Source organism: Gavialis gangeticus, unplaced genomic scaffold (genome assembly GCF_001723915.1).
Source record: "Gavialis gangeticus isolate Ggan-Ray unplaced genomic scaffold, GavGan_comp1, whole genome shotgun sequence".
Taxonomy (NCBI): domain Eukaryota; kingdom Metazoa; phylum Chordata; order Crocodylia; family Gavialidae; genus Gavialis; species Gavialis gangeticus.
The window spans coordinates 43,695,708-43,710,092 of NW_017728997.1; positions in this window are offsets into that span (position 1 = coordinate 43,695,708).

The window sequence follows — 14,385 nt, forward strand, 5'->3', positions numbered from 1 at the left end:
ATTTTCTCACTAGGAGGGTAGTAAAACGCTGGAACAGGTTACCGAGAGAGGTGGTAGAAGTTCCATCCTTGGATGTTTTCAAAACTAAGCTAAACAAAGCTTTGGTTGGGGAGATCTATCTACATTAAAGTGGTAGAACATTTGTTTAGCAAAACTACTGTAAAAATAAATGGGCACTTTAAACAAATGATGATACAATGGAAATAGAATTCTGAGCAGCAGTGTAACAGTGCAGCTGGACACCCAAGGCACTGCCACACATGGGGCAGCAACAACCTACAGCTGACAATGGTGCAATCATGTGGCTGCAGTATCAGTCATTTTTTTTCCACACCACCCCTTACTGGATACCCAGGGCAGGTGCCCAAGTCACGCTATCCTAGTTAGCCACTACTTCTGACACTGGTAAGTTCATATATTGCAAGGCTGGAAGGGACCTCGGAAGATGATCAGGTCCAGCCCCCTGCACCAGGAAGGAAAGGCAATTGGGGTCAGGTGACCCCAGCAAAGTGACTTTCCAGTCTCTTCTTGAAGATTGCCAGGGTAGGTGATTGCACCACCTCTGAAGGGAGCCTATTCCACAGTCTGGACACCCTGGCTGTGAAGAAGTTTTTCCTAATCTTGAGCCTGAAATGGTCTTCTGGAAGTTTACGGCCATTACTCCTAATTATCCCTAAGGGCACCCTGGTGAACAGTTGTTCACCAAACCTTTGATGTACGCCCCAATGTAGTGGTAAGCCACTATCAAGTCCCCTCTCAGCCTTCTCTTTTTCAGGCTGAAGAGTTCCAGGTCCCTCAGCCTTTCCTTGTATGGTTTGCTGTGGAAGTCTCTGATCATACGGTTGGCCCTTCTCAGGATTCTTGAGCATTACCACATCCTTGTTGAAATGAGACACCCAGTACTGGATGCAGTACTCCAGCTGTGGGCTCACCAATGCTGAATAGAGTCAAAGAATCACTTCCCTAGTTTTGCTGGAGATGCATCGATTGATGCATACCAGGGTATTATTTGTCCTGTTGGCTACAGCATTACACTGCCAGCTCATATTCATACTGTGGTCTACTATTACTCCCAGGTCCTTTTCATTCATGGTACTGGTGAGTTTGGTGTTGCCAAGCCTGAGGGTGTGTAGGGGGAGGGTTATCCCCAGATGGAGCACTTTACATTTCTTGATGTTGAACTTCATTTGATTCCAACCTGCTCAACTTGCTAGCCTGTTTAGGTCCGCCTGTATCTGCAGCCTATCTTCAGGCATGACCACGCTTCCCCATAACGTGGTGTCATCCATGAATTTGGCCAGTGAGCTCTTCACCCCTGTATCCAAATCATTGATAAAGATGTTGAAAAGCACTGGACAAAGCACCAACCCCTGAGGGACATCACTAGCCACTTCTCGCCAAGACAACACAGATCTGTTCATTAGAATTCTCTGGGTCCTACCCCACAGCCAGCTTCCTACCCACCTAACTGTCCACAGTCCTCCAATTTACTCACAAGAACATCATGGGATACAAGATCAAAGGACTTTTGGAAGTCAAGGTATACAATGTCAACCTTCTCTTCCTTATGCAGATGGCGAGTTACCTGATCATAAAAGGAGATAAGGTTGGTAAGACAAGACCTGCCAGCAACAAAGCCATGCTAGCTGTCATTCAGAATACTACTGTGATGGCTGTACATGTTGTAGGTCTTGCTACCACTGCCCTGAGTTCATCTGCCTACAGGCAGTGACAGGGTGGACCTCAGCTTTGGATCACCTGGTTTGCCAGGAAGTTAAGTTAACATAAGACATGTTTTCTCATCTGCCACGACTTTTTCCCAGGAGGCACTGCCCACAGTGATCCTGCCTGGTCTTGATCCCTGTTTCTTCTGTTGGGCTCCAAACCTCCCCTTTACCCCAACCTAGACTCTCCAGATGGTACTCACAAAATCCTTCTGCAGCCAGGTCACAATGCTACCTGTTGTGGTATTGTTTGGCCCTCTATCCCCAGGGTGACCTTTGGCCTCAATTAGGTACACCCATCCAGGGCTGATCTTGGCCTGTGCTCAAATATCGAAAAGAAAAGGCAAAAAAACCCAAAGAAAACCCCGGCTGCTCTCAGCCTCCTTGTCGGGCTCAGTCTATGTCCCCTTTTATCTGGGATCAGGTTCGCAAAATCCCAATCACAATGATCAAGAAATCACTTAGTCCAGTCATTGTTATGCTGTTGTGCATTGTTGTGCCTACCCTGCACCCCTATGAACATTCACCGTCTCCTTGGGGTCTCCCTCACGTGCAGGAAGCCTCTACCTGTAACTGCAGTTTCCTCAGGCCCCTCCTCCAGATCCTCTGTTGAAACTCCACCCCGGAGATCACAGGTCTTGTGGATTCCCTCTCTCTGGATCCTCAGCTGTGGTTTCACTCTGGAGATTATCACCAGCCGTGTGTGTGCAGGCCTTCCCCTGCCTCCTGCTCAGGGTCACTCCCACAGTGTTCCTCTGGCATATTCTGCAGCCCTTGCCTGCTGAGACGCTCAGCCACTCCTCTCTCCCTGCAGCCTGCAGGGAACTGACTGCTCTCTGCCCCTCTCCGGAGCCAGAAATACCTTTGGGCAGCCTCCCTCCTCCAATCCTGAGTGAGATGCTGCTCCAGAAGTGTGGTGGGTACTTTCCTTCCATTCCAGTCTCCAGCTGCAGCCCAGCCAGCGCTCCATGCTGTGAGTTTTGCTTTTTTTACTCTCTCCATCTGTTGCTGTAGGCTGCTTTCCTTCTCCTGACCTCCCCTGCCCAGCATGTAAGACACCTCGGGGCTTCTGTTCACTTCCTTTCACTCCTTCACACCTACCTTCTGCAAGCCTAGCACATATAGGCTCCTTGATGAATTTTTCCAGGATCTTCCCTGGGATAGAAGTTAGGCTGATTGGCCTATAGTTACCCGGGTCGTCCCTCTTCCCTTTCTTGCAGATGGGCACAACACTGGCCCTCTTCCAGTCCTCGGGGATCTCTCCAGAGTGCCACGAATTTTGGAAAAGTTTCCCCAGCGGTCCCTCTGAAGTTGTTTCTTCTTTTCATCGAATTCAAGAGGTAAGCACCAATGTTAAGGTAGCAAGGTTAATAGAACAATGGAGACAATAATTGGAGCAATTGTTTTGTTGTCTTGTCACTGTATCAGAAAATTAAAACTGGAAACTAGATATTTAAAATTTACTAATAGTGAGAAAATATTGATTTTTTTTCCTTCCAGATTACATTAAAATATTAGGAAAGATAAACTTTAGAATTTTCTGGAAACTTGAACTAGCAAAAGGAAAGCAATCATGCCCACCTTGAAGGTTCAGTGATAGTTTGAAAAAAGCCTCTTCCCTACTTATGCTGCTAATCAAATCATTAGAAATCTATTTAGTAATTCCTGACAACATATAAATAAATTCATGCTGCTAGGGTTTCTCCCTACAAAATCACAAACTGGAGTTTACTTTTCTTTTAAATGCTATATCAACTGTATCACGAGACAAATTTGTTACAGATGGGGTCATTAACTGTCTGTCCTGAGATCAAATTCCTTATTGGTGCTATAAACCAAGGACCATCAGATCTGGCTTGTGTGTATATGTTTAAAACATGTGAGACAAACATGATTAAGGATTTCCATGAATTACAAGCATTTTTTTAAAGCCAATCCTCCATTCTTTTTGCCCACTTACAATCTCTTAACTGAACATTTGTTGCCTAGAGGCAAATAATTTTGGAGGTTATATCTTTTATTGGACCAACGATATAGGTGGGATAAAGTTAGACAAGCTTTCAGATGCAAGGCCGTGCACTCAAAGCTGCTCTAACTTTAACCCAGCTACACTATTGGAGCAATAAAAAGTATCGCCCAAAAATTCCTTGCTTCCTGCATTATTCCTGGATCAGCATAGCTACTATATTACTTCTTCCCTAGGAAATATATATAATCAAATTATACACACACACACACACGTACATACATACATATATACACACACACATACACACACACGTACTTATATATATACATATACATATACACACACACACACACACACACACACGCTTACCTATTAACTTCGTCCACAATAAGCTCTATCTATGCGTAATTCAATTTAACTATTATGAAAGTGTAACTGATCCTTCCTGTATAACAAATGTGATTGGGTTCTGTAATTAACCTAAATTAAATTAATCAAAATCAGGCACCTCTATTTAGGCTTATATGGTTCGTGGTTTAACATATTGTCTCAATATTATGCATTTTACATAAAGAGATCAGTAATAGATGGCCCTCGCACTATGGGAAGTAAACATGAGTCCCTAAAGCAATTTATTTCTTCACTTTTCTAAGGTTACTAGTTATAAAAAAGGAAATTGGCAGTGAAGATTTCATTGATGCTTGGAATTAATATCACAGATAATTCAAAGTAATGTTGACCTTTATTTGGTTAGCCATTACGTATATCCCCAAAGGGTCAAGTGCTACCCTTCTTAAATTATTTTGGCAGGAAGAACATTAATTTGCTTTAAAGCCTGTCAGCATCTTCACTGCACTAATATTTAAAGAGATACATTTTGTATGTACTTTATAAATATTCCAGATCTTATGAAAATTAAATATACTGAACAGATCCATAGTTGTAGCAAAACTCCAACTATCAGAAAATAGTAAGATAAATATGAGCCAGTCAAAATGAAAAGTCCTTCATTATTCATTTTACCAGCCTTTCATAAATTAGTCACATATACAGAAATGGGTCAGGAGTTTTTATTACTAATTCTTTTATAAATTCATCTGTTTAGCTCTAAAAAAATTTAGAAAGGTTCTCAGAATAAAGTTATTGTTAAATATATTAAACATTAATGTTAGGTTTCCTGTACCAGTGGACCATTTCAATAACATTGCTAGCCTATCTGAGAGTACACACCAAACATGCCATCTATCAGTAATTCAAAAGAGCAGACTCACCTTTTATGCACTCAAATTATTTTGGGGTTGCAGAATGAATTCTGTTTTCTTCTGAACAGCATATTCTCTTGATTTTAAAAAAGGAAAATCCAGGAGCAAACGCTGCTGCTTCAGATATACCCAGCTTGGAATCAAGCCCTTATTTTTGATGGATGTACAAAGTTTATTGACTAGTTATATTTATGCCTGTGTGTTAAATTGGCATTCTTCAAACTAATGGTACACCAGGCCAGTTTCCCTACAGCTAAGTGCAAAGAGTAAAGTGAATCCAATGGGCATTCTGCTACCTAGTACCATCTCTCTCTGCTGAAAGGAGTCCTTCCACTGTGACAGCATGGATGCATTCACACCACATGTCTCTTTATACTAAATCAAAGCCTGTTGTTAGTGATGTGCCAAAAAATGCATTTGAACAGTTTGAGGGAGAGGGAGAATGGCATGGCCACAAGCTGTTATGGCTGCAAATGAGACTATGTATATTGCAAAAGGCACTTAGGAAACCAAGCACAAAGTATGACAATATATATGTTAGATATGTATTGTATGTTACATAACAGAAATGCCTCTAAGTATTCTGCACAGCAGCAGAAAGTGGCAGTAGAGGATAACCTGAATCACAAAGTAAGGCATCTGACAGAGCATAAAGTGAAAGTTCATAGATTTCATAGACATTAGGGCTGGAAGGAACCTTGTAAGATCATTGGATCCAGCCCCCTGCCCAAGGGGCAGGAAGTCAGCTAGGGCCAAAGGATCCCAGCAAGATAAATGTCCACATGTTTCTTGAAAGTGTCCAGAGTAGATGCTTGCATGTTTTTGGCTTATCTCAACAAATGATAAATTTAATGTACACAAGGATTCAACAGATTTATTTTTATTTTCATAGGCATTTTTAGAGAGGCATAACCTATTGTATTCAGGATAGATGATTCCATCATGTTCCCAGATGTTCTAAAGCTCTATAATAAAAGTATATTATTCTTTATTGTAAGAGAATGACTCTCCTTACAAGTAGTCTGCTTTCTGGTAGTCTCTAAAATTTCTGCAGACCACCACAAATAACTAGTGTGCTGTGTTAAAGGCTCAATGGCCTTTCCACTGTATCTAGCACCTTTATACACATACACACATGCATTACTTCTCTAATGCACATACTTTTTTGTTGTACTACTAAATTTCAACCAATGAAACTGTGGGGTTTTACTCATTTATTTGTTTGTTTGTTGCCTTCTATTAATTAGATTTGCATGCCACCCTTCCCCAAAAAGCTCAGGACAGCTTACAATAAAAGATTAAATAATTTTTAAAAACAGCATTTGATATTGAAGTAAGACAGTTTAACAAAGCAAACTCCTCCTCAACATCCCAAAGTTTAAAAACACCCAACTCCATCCCACACACTCCTGCTTTCCTGCTTCTCACTTATGAAAGAGCCCCCCCGCTTACCCACTGCCCACCTTTCCTTCCCATGCCACTTTCACTACCTGCATAAAAGATAAAAATATTCTTTGCATATTTCTTCCTATCCCTACCCACTCCCACGCCTCACGCATTAATGTCCTCCATCTCTGAGGGTGGCCATAGCTGTCCCTAAAACCCACTCATGCTCCCCTACCCCACAAAGAAATTCATTATTCAATTTAAACAATTATACAAAAAATACAGTAACCCTACCCTGTCCTTGTCTGTGTCTGCTGACATGCAATGTCAAAGGGCACCCTTGAGCATCACCTGCTCCAAAGCAGTTGACAGTTTTTATAGCTTGGTGGAGGCTCCCTTTACAGTACCAATATGCTAAATATGTTCTTGGGAATTATCAAATCCTCCAAAGGAAAATGAACACCCAAGCAAGGGACAGACATTACACATAAACTGGTTTAAGTGATTGGAAACTGGTTTAAACCTATAACAGAACAGAAACTCAGTGAACATAAACCAATTTCAAAACAGCCAAAACTGGTTTTAAAGTAGACCTGACTGAATGTAGCATCAGACTTAACTGATTTAGGTTACACTGGTCTACTGAACTTCTGCCCCAGATACCCTTTTGACTCAAGTTAACTCATAGTCTCCCAGCATCCCAGTATGCTTTGCACCTCCCCCACAAAACCTCCCCTCGCAAGGCTGGCTGGCTAGTTTTGGCCTGTGATGCCTGCTCCAGCCAAGCAAGACTGGCCCTGTCCTGGGCTGTCACAGAGCTGAGACAGCAAAGCCTCTGTTCTGCAGCTCCTGGTCCTGCCTACACCTGTCAGCCTTGCAGGGAGGGGGAGGCAGGAGAACAGAGCCCACCCCACCTTCCCCCCGCCAGCCCTGGCCCTAAGCCCTGGTGTATGAGGGTTCCCCCTCCACAGACCCCATACGAGTCACTGATGCACAGCCTGGGGGGAGAAGCTCAGCAGCCCTGGGTCAACCCGGATCCCCATGCCAGAGTAGGGATTCCCCCATCCCAGACATGGTTCCCCAAACCAGTACAGAGGGGTAATTCCTCCTTCCCATTCTTCCACATGGTCTGACCATGGGTTAGCTCTGCCCCTGCAGGTATAGGGAGGGTGGGGAATAGTCTCTCCAGCCCATGGCCAAGCTGGTGCCTGGTGAGGGGATCCCCCTCTGCATTGTTACAGGACAAAGAGGAACCTGCCCAGAGCGGGGGAACCGCCTGCTGAGGTGTGGGAACTGATACCTGGCACTGGCCAGGTCTCAGGCTAGAAGGACTGTTTTATGAACAGCATGTGCCCCTGGCAGCTGGGGGGGCACGGCTGTGCCAGCAGCAGTGAGAGCATGGAGGTAGGAACCCAGTGGTGGTGAGCAGGGAGCTCCTGCAAACACCACCGGCACTGTCAGCAGCGGGGGCGAGGGGTGGGTGGTGAGCCACGGGCAATCATGGACGGCCCACAGATGCCACTGGTGGTGCCAGCAGTGGAGTGGCAAGCAGCGACTGCCTGCAGGCCTTTTTCAGGGGGTGCACTGCCACAGGTAGGGGGTGCATGTGCACCCACATGCATCCCCTACATGTAGCACCTGGATTGTTTCCCCTTGCACCTGTGGGAGCAGAGCTAAGCTAGTACCAGACCATGCTGAAGGGTGGAAAGGGGGAATTCCCCCTCTGCCCTGACAGCAGGGCTCAAGGGACTCTGCCCAGGCAAGAGAACACCCGCTGAGACATGGGAATGGCCCCATGTGGGCTGATGCCCAGTGCCAGCTGGGCCCTGGGCTGGAGGGATTGCTCCCCCCCTGTGGGGGGGAGGAGGGAACAGCAGGGGGCTGGCAGGCATGTGATAGGTAGCCATTCAAGGATGGGCCCCATTCTGCTGCATTTGGGTGCCTTTGACAGTGACCACCAAGGTGTTAAGAGTGCTCTAGTAGCCACAGGCTTCTGGCCTGAGCCATTGTGGCTGCTTTTCTAGGTTCAAGAGTGAATATCAGTTCACTTCATTATCTATTCAATCTACACAGCTCAGAGAAATCTGCAAAGATTGAATCAATTCAGCCTTGGGCTTTTTGACTGTCTGTATGTAACCCCAGTGCTCATAAAAGTCTTTTAAACAGTTTTAAAAATCTCAGCCTCCCTCATTTCTATGATTTCTGTCATTTTTTTTGTTCAAAGTATTAACACTTGTGTATGAAAATATTCCAGCATTAAAAAAATCCTAAAATATTTTTAGAAATATTTTAATCAAATTCCGTTGCTATCAAAGACTTCTCACATTATGAGGCTGTTTCACCCACTATTTGTTTCTCTTTCAGATGTGACTTAAATAAAAATGTGTATTCTGCTAGAAATGTTATACCAGCAGCAGAATTTCAGATGGTGTGATAGATAAAACTGTTTTCAAGTGTTCCCCCACAGTGTCATGACGCTCTATCTGACAGAAGTGTCAAGGTAATGAATGCTTTTAACTGCCCAAAACCAGCAGATTGATCAGGTCTTTTCCACAAAAATAGTGATGATTAAATAATATTACATTAAAGAAATCAGAGTACTACAGAGAAAAGATATAGTACACAATTACAGCAACAGTGATTTAGGAATAACACTGACATGAAAAATTAGGGGAAATTCAACAACTCCATAGATTTACTTTCTGAAATGGATCTCCAACCCATACAAAACTGGATGTATTAAAATTTGTTCTACATACATTTAGCATGTTTTAATACCACATACCTTCAGCAGAGAATTTATCTAGCTGATTCTCCTCACAACTTTTAAGTATTCCCAATTCCAAATATCTGTTTCAGCAAAACACTGTATCATGTGTTAAAGTACTGAATTGAAACCTTAAATGAGGTCCCCAGGAAAAGACGATGCACGTTAACAGTAAACTGTACTTAACTGAAGGAACCCCACCCGGGTAGAAAGACTTTACTAGCCAGGTGTTTCACTAATGTAAAAATATGCTCACTGTGCTCCTCTGCATGCTCCCATACCAATTGCTTATAATGATAACAACACAAGAATCAGTGATTTCTCAGCTTTCTCTGCTGTCACATTTTGAACTTGTTACAAGCTAGTGCACTTTCCTTTTCTGCATTTGGTTTTAGCTGTTTCTTTCTAGTGGCATTCAACAAGGTTCTCAGGTCCTATCTCTAGGTGTAGAAAACACAGCTCTGTTCTGTTTCTCCCTTTTAAACATATGAAAAAACTATTTTTACAGCCCTAATAGAAGAGCTAGGTAGCCTTCAAATTTAGACATGATGGAGACCAGAACTATGGCTTGATTTAGTTCTATGGCTTTGTAGAGACTACAGGATATTAAGGTTAGATACTGCCAAGGGGCTGCCATGTCTAAGCCTAAGCTCTTTCCAAGGTAGGAGGTTAATTTTTTATGAAAGGCATACTTTGGTTAGTCTGTATGTTAATGCCTACTGACTTATCATTAATAAGAATCAATTAGATCAGGGGTTGTCAGCCAGGGGTACTTGAGAAGGCTCTGGGAGGTACACGTGGGTAGGCGGGGATGGAGTGCCACCATACACTATTCCACGTTGCCGTACAGGCTCCTCCCACCCGGCAGGACGCAGGGGATGGCAGAAGCTCCCTCACAGCGGCTGCCACCGCTCTGCATCTGGCTGCATTCCCCACCCCCATGCTCGGCTGTCATGGGTACTCTGCTCCGCATCTGGCCACCAGGAGTACCCTAATCCAAAAAGGCTGAACACCCCAGAATTAGATTTTCACTTACTTTCTAGAATAAGACACAAATTCTTTTAGTGCAAAAGTGCACATGGCAAGATTTTTTTTTTTTACTTCTGTAATTTATTATAAAGCAGATGATTGTCCATCTTATCAATAATAATAAATGTAGTAATAAAATGCCATCCAGAGTTTTTATGGTTGCCAAATAATTTGATTTGTCTTTTCTTTTTGTTATCTGTAGGAGGAAATTTTGGATGAACATTATACATTACTTCTTTGAATGGTTAGATAGTTTAAGTTGCCTATCTCTTATGTAACACCAGATAGCCTATTTAAAATCTAAGCAGATTGCAACTCTTCATGTATCATAGATGAGATTTCACAGATTTCATAGACATTAGGGCTGGAAGGGACCTCAGAGGATCATTGAGTCCAGCCCCCCACCCAAGGGGCAGGAAGTCAGCTGGGGTCATAGGATCCCAGCAAGTTAAGCATCCAGATTTCTCTTGAAGGTGTTCAATGTAGGTGCTTGAACCATCTGCGATGGCAGGTTGTTCCAGACCTTGGGGGCTCGGACAGTAAAGAAATTCTTCCTTAAGTCCAGCCTGAAACGGTCTTGCAGTAGTTTATGACCATTTGACTTCGACATCCCTTGGGGTGCTCTGGTGAACAAACGTTCCCTCAGGTACTGGTGGTCCCCCCAATAAACTTATAGGTGGCCATCAGATCACCCCTGAGCCTGCGCTTTTCCAGGCTAAAGAGCCCCATGGCTCTCAGCCTGTCATCGTAAGGTCTGTTTTCCTGACCTCTGATCATGCGCATGGCTCTTCTCTGGACTCTCTCAAGCTTCTCCACATCCTTTTTGAATTGTGGAGCCCAAAATTGGACTCAGTACTCCAGCTGTGGCCTCACCAAGGCCGAGTACAAGGGGAGAATGACAGCCTGGGATTTGCTTGAGAAGCATCTATGGATGCAAGCCAGCATTTTGCTCACTTTACTGGCCGCAGCATCGCATTGAAGGCTCATGTTCATAATAAATAAAATAAGTACAAATAAAACTCCACACGATTCCTTTGCAAAGCTTTTCCTACACCATTTTGGTGAAGAAGCAACTTCTCAGCTCTCACAGCAGGGAAACCTAGACAGAAGCTGGAAAAAACTTTCAGCTGGCCTAGGCTCTCTTCGGCAGCACAGCTCTTGGTGGAACAGCATTCCAACTAGATATTGCTTCCTGCTTAGACTTTTATATGATCAAGGTACAATTCAGAGAATGATGCTATGAAGGACTCCCACACACAATCTCATGCTCCAGCCTTGGCATTAAATTTGAACAAAGCACCAGCAATAGGGCATTTGCAGAGGGCTATCCAGGTTTTTCAGGTTCTCCTTCTCTCTCTAAATAAAAATGGGGAGATCTGCAAACATGTACACATACCTTTGACAAATAGCCCAGTAAAGGTTATTATTTTCATGTTGGAATAAGAAAACAGAGTCATAATAAAAATATTGCCACAGATGGGTAACACATGGTGATCAAGTTAGCCAAGTTAGCTGGTAATTATCTACCCACAATCCAATCCCCGGTTTCAATTTATTAATTTCACTCTAGTTGTATTGTTATTGGTTATTACTGGACAGTTTCAAAATATTCCAATCAAACTCAACTTAAATACAGATTTAAAAACCAAAGTCCCTTAACATGAAAATTTAAATGCTTTTTTATGATGCTAGTCATCTTGCTAAATTAAAATTAAACTAGTCAGATTTTTGTGTTTTTAATTTTTCATAGCCTGTAGTATATTCATTTTACATTAATGATGGACAAACAGGATTGGGGAAAAATAAGGTGTGTGAAAATCCCACACACTTTTAGTTTGAAAAAAAAATAGCCAAATAAAAATCCTTTTCACTGTGCTGTGCTTCTTGCCGAAACCCAGGTCTCATTTAATCTCTTCTAGACCACTGCCATCCTCAAAATTGTTTTCTCATAATTGGGCATGTTTTCTCATAATTGGGCAATGCAGTATGAGAGGCCTCTGCCTAACAATGTGTAAGTTTTCCAGTGCTCCCAATCCTTGTAATTTTATCAAGACTCTCATGATATCTGGGATTTTTGCTAAACCCCTAAAATCATAAGATTATGTGAGAATCTCAGCTCTCATTCATAAAGGATTTCTAGTTCTTTTCCTTTGTGCAGAAAATCTTGAATCCTAGAGATTCACAAAACAAAGCAAATAAAAACTAAAAAAGGTATTTCCTTCTTTCAAAGGATCCTGATTATTAAATCAGTTGTTTTTATTTTTATCTCTGGGGTGGGCAAGAATGGGTTTCAGACCGATACGGCCATTTGTTGCCCAAAGATTGTGCTCAACCAAACCCCAAAAGAATAATAATTATGAATCGGGTGTCAGGGAAAGGAAGAATACTCTAGGTATCTAAGAAAAGTTAAGGGATGGGTGAAGTTGCAACATAGGATCCACATACACTGATTTAAAAAAACAGAGAGATGCATGGCAGTTTCTGAAGAATGACAGAATAATGACACACTGAGCTAGTAACACTATATTAGGTAGGAGGGTGCCATTGAAGCCAATAGGGCACTGGACAGGCACACAACGTATCAATATATCCTGACCTAATTAAAGATGGATTGGAATGAATTGAATTCTACCCACCCAATTTCACCATGTAGTTCAATTAAATGCAGGGTCTGCACAGGGGGATTTGCATAAGAACCAAAGACAGATTGCAGAAACAGTTTCTGTGCACCACTCTTTAGCTGATACTGTTCAACCCAAGAAGTGATTGCACTTTAGTGGGGAGTTAAGAATTTATAACTCGATAGTTTTATCAAAGAAATGGAACTTGGCAATTAGTCTTAAGAAATACAAATAATAGTTTACAGAAAGAAAAAAAATGGGGGAAAGATATTCTTATATACTTTCCAAAATAAGGAATAAGACCTTGAGATGTTCCAAGGTTACAATTTATAAGAAGCAATTGTCTAATTTATCTGCAGTTTTTCCATGCTTAGCAAGTCTGATAGTATAGGATACAAGTCTGCTGTGTTCTTAATATGCCCAGCAAAAAAGGAAGCTGACCACCAATTCAATGCATTCTCTTGCTTCAGATTTTATTATCTATAATTAGTTTTACTAACTTATTCCCTGTAGTCATTTTAGTTTATCTTCAAAATGCTCAGCACTCACAAGTAATGTTTGCCAGTACTTAGAACAGCTTTTATGTGAGATAAAACTTCCAGGCAAAGATCAAACTTTATCCAAGCACAATAGTGGTTAATTGCAATACTCACCAGTATTTTTCCAATACTAGAACACATTTCTGTGGTGATCTTTCTATACCATGGAGTTTTTCTAGGATATCTATAAAAGAAACCAAGCTGTACCATGTACAGTTATGGATAATATAAAAGTTAAATGAATCTAGTTGAGAATAGTCTGGTCTTAGACTGAGTGAAACCCAACAGCAGAGGCTCACCATTCTTATGCTGTCAGCAAATATCTGTGAGGCCTACTTGCTAAATGCTAGTGCATGCAGAGGATGACAATCTTTTACTATTATCAGTCAGTTACTCTATTAAATTAAGGGGCTGATGGCCCACATGGATCATTCCACGTACTGGAATTTCTGGGTAGAGGGGTGCTATTTATTTTTTTAACACACCTAGGAAATGACAAGTTAAAAAAAGAAACATTAAAAGTCAGGTACTCAGATGTAAAGAAAAACCAAAAGTATGGCTGCCTTTGCTATCTTGATTTGCTCTGTATGTGCATATGTAGAATGATACAGTCTTTAATCACTTGATCTCACACTACATTTTCCACAGGACCACCACTCCCCCACAGTATCTTCTAGAACAGGCAAACAAAACAGTTTGTAGAACTGTAGCAGCTATCTCCAAAGCATAGCTGAGTTTAAGTCCAAGAGAAAAGCACAAGGAAAGAAAGAAATCCCTTCTGTGTTTTACTTATAATAACTGAGCCATTAGGACATTTGCCAAGGAAGTAGAAGACCTGGATTGTAGCCCCCCTTCACCAAGGTCTTCAAGCTGCATAATTCTGATTTCTCTGTATAGCACTTAAAACACTGCAGGTTAGGCATTACCCAGTCACCACTCCATTGTTCATTTTGAAGTTCAGCCACTGCCCAGTGCATAGTATAAAATGGATAGAAAGCAACATACTGGACAAATTTCTGCCAGATTAGGAACATGTATCCAAGGTAGAACTGTAGCGAAAATAGATACTTTTCTCTATGCTTCTTTGT